Source organism: Ursus americanus, chromosome 11 (genome assembly GCF_024610735.1).
Source record: "Ursus americanus isolate L20-20 chromosome 11, mUrsAme1.1.p, whole genome shotgun sequence".
Lineage (NCBI taxonomy): Eukaryota > Metazoa > Chordata > Mammalia > Carnivora > Ursidae > Ursus > Ursus americanus.
Genome location: NC_142137.1, coordinates 44,930,691 through 44,942,383, shown reverse-complemented (window position 1 = coordinate 44,942,383; position 11,693 = coordinate 44,930,691). Strand labels below are relative to the sequence as shown.

Below are 11,693 nucleotides of genomic sequence, written 5' to 3'. Positions count from 1 at the left end.
AGTCTTAACTGACTGAGCCACCCAGGTGTCCCATTCTTTTCTTTTTTTTAGAAGTTGTATGAAGTCCTCTCAAGCACAGCTTGTTTCTGTAGATTATTTTCCAAAGGTGTACAAAATGGAACCAAAATAGAGAATCCCTTAAGAACCCGAAGAGGGGCAACATTTAAAGCTATGATTACCCAGTAGCAAGTGTTGCGGCCTTCAGCCGCCAGCCACCTCCTCTTCCCGTTCCCCACATCTTCCCCAGACCGTGTTCGTTTCTTTTTTCTCAACATCTGAGCGTGCACCTTGAGGAAGTTGGCGGTTTTTGCCCACATACGTGTGTGAATATCGGCCTTAGAGCACTTGGTGTGCTAGTGCAGATGGTTCCAGAGCGAGTGGATCAGGTTGACGTGTTGTCTCAAGCACTAGCATTGGTATAGCGAGGGAACGGCATGAAGGTATACAGCCAGGTTGTCACCCACAGCAACATCCATGTCCTTCAGCTCCAGAGGACCTTCCCTGTGGCTAAAGAGGACACGTAGGACTGTGTGCCTGGCTCTGTCTGCACCCTTCTTTGAACTCTTGCATGAACACTTTGCCAATGACCACATCGTCATCATCCTTAAACACGGTGCTCAAGACTACTGTGACTCTGTCCTTTTTAGACTCAACGGACATGGTCTCATCAACTCTCCAATGGATAACTGCCCTGTCCTCTCCATCCTCGCCCTCTTCTTGGAATTGGAAGTCTTTCTCAAAGACAGAGGCAAAACAATTTCGTTTCAACACACCAGCCTTGATGCACAATGGAATCCTTGGACGTCGGCAGATTTTCAAGGTCATATCACAGAGACATTGTGTCTTGATTCAGGATTTATCAAGGAACTCCAGTACACTATCTTTAATAACTCACTCGCACCATGTGCCTGAAGTTCCTTGTTGAATTTCGAGGAAATACTGACCATCACTTTTGTTTTGTCTCCAGTAGGATTTTAAATATGATAGAGGACTCCATCCAAATCTGCAAATATTACTTCTACCGCTTCTGATTGTTATTGGCGGCCACGTTCTTGACCTTGAACATGAGTGTCCCCTCCATGAGGCAGTTGTTCAGGCTCTTCACCTCTAGCAGGATCTCAACAGTGCCTCACCCCCTCCCAAACCCGCACCCGCTGGCCCAGCCACTTCCACCACTGCTGCCTCACCAACCTGTGCTGATTGGTTTATTGTTGTTGTTTTTTAACTGCTTTTGAGTTTACCCTGGTGATTTTTTTCAGAACACTTTTCATCTTACAGGCTTTCAGATTTAATCATTGTATGACTTCCTGAACCTGTAATGGTTTCTTTGTGGAATTAGCCATTCTGTATTTATTCATCATACCATTCAAATTTTCTAGGTGGTGTTTGTTTTTTCCATTAAAAAACCATTAGTGATATCTCGTGTCTCTGCCAAGCAGCTTGTGAGCAACACGTCTTTGAATTTTGATTTTAAAAATAATCTGAAAATCATTGCTTTGTCCTTTAACTTTTATGGCATAGCTGTTCTTTTCTATCTAACTTCAACCCTTTTATTGCATGTTTCCTATTTTTTTATGATTTGCAGTTTCATTTGCTTTCTGCCTTGTATTATATGGACTGTATCTTATCTAAATCTGTTTTCTGCACTTATTTTGTTTTACTTCTTATTAAGTTTTATACCTTTGCTCACTCTTTCCTTGAAACTCTTGCTTCCTTCAGCATCCATGAAGCCATGTATCTCCTGAGTTTTGGTCTTCCCTCTGGCACTTTCTTCTCAGTTATGATGTTTGGCCCCCCTCTCTTCCCATTCCTCAAATGTCGTGCTCTTCAGAGCTTCCTTTTTCTTCCCAACCCACTTTCCCCAGGCCATTTCATCCCATTCCTTGGATTTAATTGTCATCACTACACTAACAATTCCCAATCTTTAAGATCTATCCTAGATCTTTCTCCTGAACCCAAGCCCAGAGACATTTAGCTAGCTACCAGATATCCCCATTTGGATGTCCCCCGGGCACATTAAACACAACGTACTCAAAATGACACTCGTTTTTTTCCCTAGTAAGTAAACTGCTCCTCTGCCAGAATTTTCTCTCCAGAAAGTGACAGCCCTCCACACCTCAATCCTAAAGCCAGAAAATCTGGAAGATATTTAAATCTCCCTTTTCCCTCAGGCCCCATATCACTCACGCACATCTTTCAGTATTCTTGATTTTGGATTCTGCATAACAGTGGAATTCATCTTCATCTCGCTATCTGCAGAACCCCTGCTATGGAGACAAGTGATTACCAGCTCTTACTTGGATCCTGCAAAGGCTGCCTAATTGATCTTTTCCAATCTATCCTTCCTCCTGCACACAGGAGAATCTTTTAAATGGAAATCTGGCTGTGTTGTGCCCCCACTTAAAATTCTTCATTTGGGGCGCCTTGGTGGCTCAGTTGGTAAAGCATCTGCTTTTGGCTCAGGTCACGATCACAGAGTCCTAGGGTCCTAGGATTGAGCCCTGCATCAGGCTCCCGGCTCAGTGGGGGGTCTGCTTCTCCCTCCTCCTCTGCCCCTCCCCTCCCACCCCCACTTGTGTTCTCTCTCTCTGTGTCTCCATCTCAAATGAATAAATTAAAAAATCTTTAAAAAAAATCTTCAATGGGGGCGCCTGGGTGGCGCAGCAGTTAAGCGTCTGCCTTCGGCTCAGGGCGTGATCCCAGCGTTATGGGATCGAGCCCCATAACAGGCTCCTCCGCTATGAGCCTGCTTCTTCCTCTCCCCCTCCCCCTGCTTGTGTTCCCTCTCTCGCTGGCTGTCTCTATCTCTGTTGAATAAATAAATAAAATCTTTAAAAAAAAATCTTCAATGGATTTCCATTACATTTAAATAAATCTTAGAAGGCCCTCCTTGATCTTTTTTTTTTTTTTAAGATTTTTATTTATTTATTTGACAGAGAGAGAGAGAGAGAGACAGCCAGCGAGAGAGAGCACACAGGCAGGGGGAGTGGGAGAGGAAGAAGCAGGCTCCCAGTGGAGGAGCCTGATGTGGGGCTCGATCCCAGAATGCCGGGATCACACCCTGAGCCGAAGGCAGACGCTTAACCGCTGTGCCACCCAGGCACCCCAGCCCTCCTTGATCTTGACCCCATTCATCTCCGCCACCTCTTGTGGAGCCACTCTCCATATCTCCATGTCTCACTCTATTCTCCAACCATAGCTAGTTTCTCTATGGCAGACACTGTAAATTGCCCCAAGTATCATTGTCTTCTTTTTAGTAATAGAACTGATCTCACTCTAGATTTAGTAGGGCACATAACTGTTAGATACTACTTTTTTTTTCTAGTTACTATTTTTACCAGCCTCCCCTGCTATTAGGTGCGAGCCGGCTTTCATGAACGGAATGTGTGGAAGAGTGATATGTGCAACTTTAACATCACTGCCTTGAAAATAAGTTGATTGCCCTTTGTTCCTTCCCTAGGGCTGGAGCTGGTGAACAACCTTTGACCATGTGAATGGGGAAATACACCAGGAGGATGGGAAGACTGAAAATTGAAAGAAGCTGTAACCATGAATGACTCTGTTGCACACAGATACTTGAGTTCTTAATTATAGCAGTTTAGCCTGTGTATCCGTCAGCATTGTCTGGGTTATGCTGCAGGAACAGACAACCCTTAAAGCTTGTGGCTTAACATAGCTAAGGTTTCTTCTTCACTCATGCCACATGTTCAGCCTCATGGAGGGCTTCATCTAAATATATCCTTTAACGAGCACACAGGTGAGAAGGGCACTTGGCAAACTGTGTTCTGTTTCTTAAAGCTTCCACCTGAAAGTTGGGCACACTACACTCAGAATGCAAGTCAATCTTCTCACCTAATTCAAAGAGGATTAAGAACAGATAATCTTACTATGTTTCCAGAAGAAAGAGAAAACAAGAATATGTGACTAGTCCTAATGACTCTCTCAGCTTCTGCCTTAATATGTCTTAGCCTGTGCTCCCTCGAAAGAGGTAACCTCATTTCTCTTGTTCAAATGTTTGAAGGATTTTTTCTCTATGGTTTCAAAATATATATTTCAAGGATCTCACAAGACTATATCTTCTCATTAATTCTTCCTGCAATCATTACCCTTGGGCATCCTAAAGTAACTATTCCCTTTTCATAATGTTTCCCAAATATTTATCTAAATATCTGAACTTTCTCCAAGGCTCCGGTCCCAGATTTCCAACTGCCCACTACCTGTCAAACTTGATAAGTTAAAAACAACTAACCGTATTACTTTCATTCTCCCCTTAAATCTGATTCTCCTGAGTTTATGTTCTTGTTTTATTTTGATTTGTTTATTTCTCTCTGTATCTCCAGCCCCTAAACTAGTGCCTGGCATGAGAAGGGGTACTATATACTGAATGATTGAATGAATGAATGAATGAATGAATGAATGAATGAATGAAGAATGAGTGAATGAATGAATATTATCAAGATCTGACAATGGCTTGCAAACCTGGAATATTCTCTGACTCCAGTCTCCTTACTAGTCTGCACACGGCCCTTCTGCCTGCCACATATGGTTAGTCAGGCGCTCATTGCCCATCCGCTAGATTATTACAGTAGCTTTCTCCAAGTCATCCCCATCACCACATTTTTGCATTCTTCCATCCATTTTATGCAATGTTCCCACATTAATTTCCTTGCAGCATGTGGCATTCGGTCACTTATTCTACAACCTTATAAGGACGCATTCACATGCAAGCAGCATGTTCTGAAGGTAAACACAAACAAGGCACAGTCGCCACGCTTGAGTAGCTCACAATCGGGTGGGAGACAGACGTGCAACTAGAGATACAGAACAGAGAAAGCAGAGCCAAAACAGGAGCACAAAGTGGGAGTGACAGATGTGACAGATGCTGAATCAGTCAAGGAGTCACAGAAGAGGGGACATTTACTCCATGCCCTAACAGACAATTAGACATTTTCCAGAATTGGCATTAGATGGAAATAAGAAGGATGCAACCTTTGAGTCAGCAGGGAGAAAAAAAAAAGGGCACCAACTGAGGTTAGTTTGAGAGTGGGCAGGGATTGATGGCAATTTTATCTGAGGACCTCTGCTTTGTCTCTGACGCCCGAGAACGACGAAGGATGAGTCCCTGTGCTGTGTAGTTTTCCAGGGAGGCCTGGACATGCTGCCAGCTGGTCAGGATGGCTTCAGTTCCCCATACCTGCTGGAAACCTCTAGCTATGCCCACAGCATTCGATCGGATTCTACAAACAGGTACGAACGTATTGGGACCGGCGTTTGGCTGCATTAGGAAGCTGCCGTTCCCTGTTCTTCCTTGCACATTTCCACGATTCAAGAGGCAGTTTGGCTTTCATGAAAATACTCAGATGCACACTGCTTTCCAGGGCAGGGAGCCTGAAGTCAAAGGAATTGCTGCCTGGACTTTGTAAATTCATAGCAGATCCAATGGCTTAGAAGCAAAGCCATGGCAATGTTTTATTTACATAAGCCAAACTTTTTTGGGAAAGAAAATAGGAGGGTTTTGGTGGGGGGGGGGGATGGGGGTATTATTTTGAGAATTCTAAGGGCTGAATTTGAATATAGAGTCAAAGCCCAGAAAATTAAAAGCATAGACTTTGTAAATAAGCCACAGAGAAGGGAAAGATTACAAAGTAGCTGTTTTTGCGACATGACATCATTCCGCCCCTCCCCCTCTCCCCCTACACAGAACCCATCAAAAAGGAACATAGTCTGACCAGCAGGCAGGAAGATGAGGAATTTTGTAATTTACTTTAAGTGTCTCTTTTGTACAAGGCTCTTGGAGAATAAAAGAAAATTCCCTTTTAAGAAGGGATCATATAACCTGATGACGGTGATGGACAAATCCTCTTGACAGAGACACATGAGGAGTGTTGTCTTCATACGACCTAGACTTGCCAGGATTTCTGGCTCTTGTGCTTCCAGAGAGCATACAGCTTTTGTAACGATCTTCTAGAAATGTTCGTGGACCTTTCCCTGATGAATCTCCAAAAGGACTAGAAATGTCACTACAAAATACATGGGATGTTGAGGTCACTAAATGAGCTACAAAGCACCAGCAGAAATAGGGGAATGGATCGAGCAGATTCCCTCCCCCTCCCCCCATCATTTAATGAACCCTTAGAAAAGAGACCTGGAGGCTTTTAAAAGAGAAAATCTAAGCCCTTAACAGTTCTCCAAGGACACGCTAGAAAAGACTTCATAGCTAAGTAATAATTATTAGGAAATTAAATTACCTTTACAATAAGAAGTACACTATTCTTATTTTATACTAAGAACTGCAGAGGATTACCTTGAAATCTCCTTGACATTGGTCTAGAATTGCTTTTTGATAAAGAATACCTGAAAGGTGAGTTTTCTTTTTCTTTCTTTCTTTCTTTCTTTCTTTCTTTCTTTCTTTCTTTCTTTCTTTCTTTCTTTCTTTTCTCTCTTTCTCTCTTTCTTTCTTTCTTTCTTTCTTTCTTTCTTTCTTTCTTTCTTTCTTTCTTTCCTCCTCTCTCTCTCTTTCTTTTTCTCTTTCTTCTGGGCAGATTTGTAAGAAAAAAAATTAATGCTAGGAAACCAGCTATTTCTTTTCAAAAGACAGTTCCTCCCTTACCCCACCTTTTTTTTTTTTTTTTTCAGTAGAACTTCAGTATTGCTCAGAAGGATATGGGCATGTCAGGTGGCCTTTACAAAATCTTTTTGATAGAAAGAAAAAAATAATAATCCAGACAGACGGGAAATCACCCGAATTCCTTTAACTCTTAATAATTACTAGAACTGAGAGAGGAGCTGAGAGTATGGTTAGCATTCCCCCAAGGAAATGACAAACTCTCATCATCAGAGAAGCCTTTTATCAACATCTAGAACGCCAAGGTATGAAGGGACATGAGGAATTTCATAAGCTATTCCAGTTACTTGAAATTTTGTCAGACAAACCGAGCCAATTCTGAACATGTGGGCATCCCCCAGACCCTGTCATCTGGCTGCAGGGACCATGCCCCAGCTGGTAGGAGTGTTGGCCTCTGATGGTTCACACCTGCCCCTGTCACAAGCTCAGCGCCCTCAGCTGTGTGAGAGTCTCCTGCCTGAGAGGCTGTGCCCTGCCCCAGGGAGGACGGATGGAACAGCTGGCACCCCCCTGACTGCCTGACACTGAGGTACAAAAGGCTGGCCTCTCCTGGGAGGAGACAAATTCTGTGGGACAGTTGTGGCCCAGAGTGTCCCCTGTGGAGGCTGGTTGAAGCGAGGCTACAGCTCACCCTCGCTTAGCTTTTCTCCTCTGTCAGGTATCTTGCTTTCTCAACTTTCTTTCTCCAGAGAGCATCTCCTCAACAAAACTCTTCCACAAGAATCTTGGCTGAGGCTCTGCTTCTCAGAAAGCCGACCTAAGACAGTACAACTAAATAAAATGAGACTCCCTTACGTCATTTCTACAATCCCCTCTCTGTCCCTTTCCTCTCTGCCAGACAATATGCACATTTTTCACATTTTCTTTTTTTTTTTTTAATCAAAATCTTCCCTCAGAGAAAGATCTGACAGCTTCAGCCTCATACACATTTATGACATACGAGGTTTAAAGGTCTCTCTACTGGGTCAGCGGCATTTTAACACGACACAAAGAACATGACTGGAATTAAGGATTTCATTCTTGGTGGCTCAAGAATTCTGAGGGGATGGAGTTAACTTTTCAGCCCCTAAGCCAACACATCACAGGTCAGTGCATATTCCGCCTAAACACATTTCGTCTTAATTAGAAAGTGCTGATGTCATTTGTTTCTGCAAAATTATAACCCCTGACATTGTCATGAGTACTCCAAGGGCCTACCAAGCTCTCTCCATTTTTGGGTAGGCATGAGGGGAATCTGGAAGCAGGAGCCAAGTGTCTCTTTCCCCACTCCTGTATCTCATGGCCTCATTCTTGCCCTGGAATTATGGAGAATTTGACCTGCTACTTCCGCATTTCCCAAAGGATTCTGTGTTCAATCACCTTTGGAAAGTAGCGTTTATCTTACCCCCATTTGGGGCAGGGGGATTCACAGTATCTTTAATATATTAAAGTAAGTCTAAAAATATTAAATAAAGAAGACTATTTAATTCACTGAGCCCAGACTTTTCTAAACTTATCCATAGAAACCAATTTTTCTGGCTCATAGTTTAGGAAATACCCATCTGCTCCAATTTCCTTATTTTACACATAAGAACCTGAGGCCCCCAGAGTTTAGCGTCTCTGATTTTCCGGCTCCCTGGGTGACAGGCGGCTTCAGCTCCAGAGTGAGGTGGGACATCCTGGAGGCGGCCTGCCCTGCATCCCCTCTAGCAATGGGCCGGGTGCCCGCGGACGCTGCGCCGCTCTGCTAGTCGACACAGGCTGGCTACGCAGTCTGCCTTCGTAGGGTCCCTTTATATGGTTAACAATGCAGCGTCTGAAATGTGAGCTTCAGACCTCCTGTTGTATCTGTATAAACAGACAAAACTGTCCCAGACCCAGGCTGACCAAACAAGCGACCTGTTTGCTTTTTATTGGGTGTGTCTCTGCAGAGCTGAAACGCGCCTTGAAGGTCTTGGGATTCACCTGTTTTAATAAACGGTCATTCTCTGTTCCCACGGATCTAAGTGACTTTGATGATTCCAGTTTTCTGGGTTTTATCAGTGATTTTTTTTTAACAAAGTGATTCATATATTTTTGTTAACACTTGGCAATTCTCTATACGTTTACCTTCTGGTTTACATTATCTATAATCGCTGTTTAATAAGACTTTGACTTTTTGATCAATGAAATCAAATTGAAAGGCTCTTATTCTATGAAAAATCAGAGTTTACACTCAAAATAACTTGGGCTTGTCTTTCAGCTCCAAGCATGAGAAGAGGACTCGAGTTTCTTCAGAGATATGTCACAAAGCCTGCATATTTATAAATAAATTAGAGCCGTGGTGTGTGTGTGTGTGTGTGTGTGTGTGTGTCTTCAGAAATAAATCCTCAGGCTTCCTGCTCCCTTTTCAGCTCAGCGAGGGAAATTGTAACAAAAAGCTGCTATAGCTGGAAAGAAAATCAGCCATTTTTTACCCTGTTCAGTATTCAGCCTTTTACCTGGGTCTAAACACGTTTATAAAGAAACCATTAGGACAGCTTGCTTTTACGCTGCTCCAGTTGCCATGGCAGGAGTGGACACATCACAGAGAACCTAACTGGGCGGGTCTGGTGCTGCCACACCCCCATTCACCAACTTCATTCGCAAGTTCATGGAGGTTGGCCTCGCGTGCACCTGCCATCCTCACTGCCCTCTACATCCTTGCAGCTCACGATTAACAGCTTGCCCTTCTGCTTGGGGCATCAGAACGCTTCTCCTCTTCTAGCAACACCAATGAGAGTGTCTCCTGGTTTCCGGAACTGCCATCCTCCTGGCTCGCTCTCACCCGCGTAGCAGTGAGGAGGGGAGCAAAGCAAAACGAATGTTCCCATAGCTATATGCAGAAATGTAATATTTCAAAGTTAAAGAGGACCTTAAACATCACTGCTGTGCATCAAGTTTCACCGGGAACATTGTGCTATTCCCGGAAGGCATGCCATCCTCCTCTCTCTCCCCAGGCTCTTGGAGCAGGTGTGTTTTGTAACTGTTGGCAGGGCAGCCTTTCCCTTTGCACAACCTCAGGAGTGATTTAAGCCTCCACGTGCGTGTGCACATGCTGTTTCGAGGGATGGCCGTGGGAGGCAGCATGAAACGGAAGGCAGAGTAAAGGGTGTCGATGAATTGAGTTCAGAGTCAGCTGAGCAATACTTTGGGTCCCATGGAGGATTCCAGAAGCCCCATGTTATGGGCTTAGGAGGCCACTGCCAAGGCTGAGGCCCAACAGGCTTCAGCTGGAGCAACAGCTGGAGGAACCCCTCTCCCCAATGTGCTGGGGTGGGGGTTTCCTTCCTGCGCCTCCCCACACCTCACCCCTTTAATTAAGCAAATTTAAAGTAAGGCACATGGTCTTCAAGAAAATTGTTAAACAACTAGAAGAACAGATGTTGTTGCCTGAAAAGGAAGTATTCATTTTGGTAAAGTGAATTTGTGTGCATGTGCGGCCAGAGCTAATCCTCAGCAGATTTTGTGTTCTGCTTCTCCAGGTTGTTTTCTCTTTGTGGAATCATTGCTCATTCCTGGCAAGATTCAATTGGTCACTTGTGTTACTTTGCTAGGGCTGCAGCCTGGGTAGTTCAAACAACAGAAATGTATTTTCTTGCAGTTCTGGAGGCTAGAAGTTCAAGATCACGGAACAGTAGTCCCCCCTCCTCGCCACACACACATGCACACGCACACCCTTGTCCCCAGTTTCACTTTCTGTGGTTTCACTTACCGGAGGTCAAACCACAGGAGCAGGTGATGCCCTGCTGTGAGGCGAGCAGTAGCCTCAAGCTACAGCGCGGCACCCGCGTCATTCACCTGCTCCATCTGGCCGACTCACGAAGGCATCGCTATCATCTCACAGCCTCACAGGGAGAAGAAAGGTGAGTGTAGTACAATAAGATATTTCAAGAGAGAGAGACCACATTCATGTTTTTGTTACAGCATATAATCATTCAATTTTATTAATTATTGTTAATCTTTCACTGTGCCTACTTTCTAAATTAAACTTTATTATAGGTATGTATGAAAAAACAGTATATATAGGGTTTAGTACTATTCATTGTTGCGGGCATCCACTGGGGGTCTTGGGACGTATTGCCCACAGAGAAGGGAGGGTGATTTCTTCTGAGGCCTCTCTTGTTGGCTTACAGATGGCCATTTTCTCCTTCTGTTTTCATATGGTCTTTCCTCTCTGTGTGTCTGTGTCCTAATTTCCTCTTTTTTTTTTTTAATTAAGTAGGCTCCACGCCCAGCATGGAGCCCAACGTGGGGCTTGTACTCATGACCCTGAGATCAAGACCTGAGCTGAAATCAAGAGTCAGATGCTTAACCAACTGAGCCACCCAGGTGCCCCCTAATGTCCTCTTTTTATAAGGACACAAGTCATATTGGAATTAGGGCCCACCTTCATGACTTCATTTTTAAATTAATTTCCTCTCTTAAAGCTTTATCTCCAAATACAGTCACATTCTAAGGTACTGGGGGTTAGGACAAGACATGAATTTTGGGGAGACACAATCATCCCCTAACATCAACTGATATGTGTAGGAAGAAAAAACACAAATGAATTGGACTACACGCTTGGCATCTCCATCTAAACAATGAGACAGATAATTGATATTCCCATCCTATCAATGGTGACGTTATTCATGACCAAAACGTACTGATGTTAGATTACTGTATTCTAAAGTAATTCTGTTGAGCAAGAAGATGTTGCTGTGGGCAAAGGATGGGGATTCACCTGAAGGGATTGAACACTCTCACTGTCAGTCATCTGGGGATGTGCTTTTTGTAGAACAGAAATATAATCCAGGGAAGCAAACCATAGACTAGGAGAGTTTCAGGAGAAATGGGTCTGAAGTTCAAGACACAGACACAGATCCCCCCCACACTCCCAGCGCTGGGATAAGTCAGGCCCTGCTACAAGGACGAAGTCACGTAGCGTTTTTGCCAGTTATGCCACTAATAAAAAGGGCTTCACCACCCGCATGTGCCCAGTTCCTGGCTTGGGGTGAGGGGTCCTGGACCACAGGAACGCCAAACCCATTGCTTGATTTTCATCTACTTTATAAGGCAACAGCTTAAT

General features: G+C 44.0%; 1 pseudogene; it reads right to left on the bottom strand.

Annotated features, from left to right (window-relative positions):
* Positions 1–201: 201 nt before the first annotated feature.
* Positions 202–2,245, bottom strand: LOC123797630 (actin-related protein 2/3 complex subunit 2 pseudogene; annotated as a pseudogene).
* Positions 2,246–11,693: the final 9,448 nt, after the last annotated feature.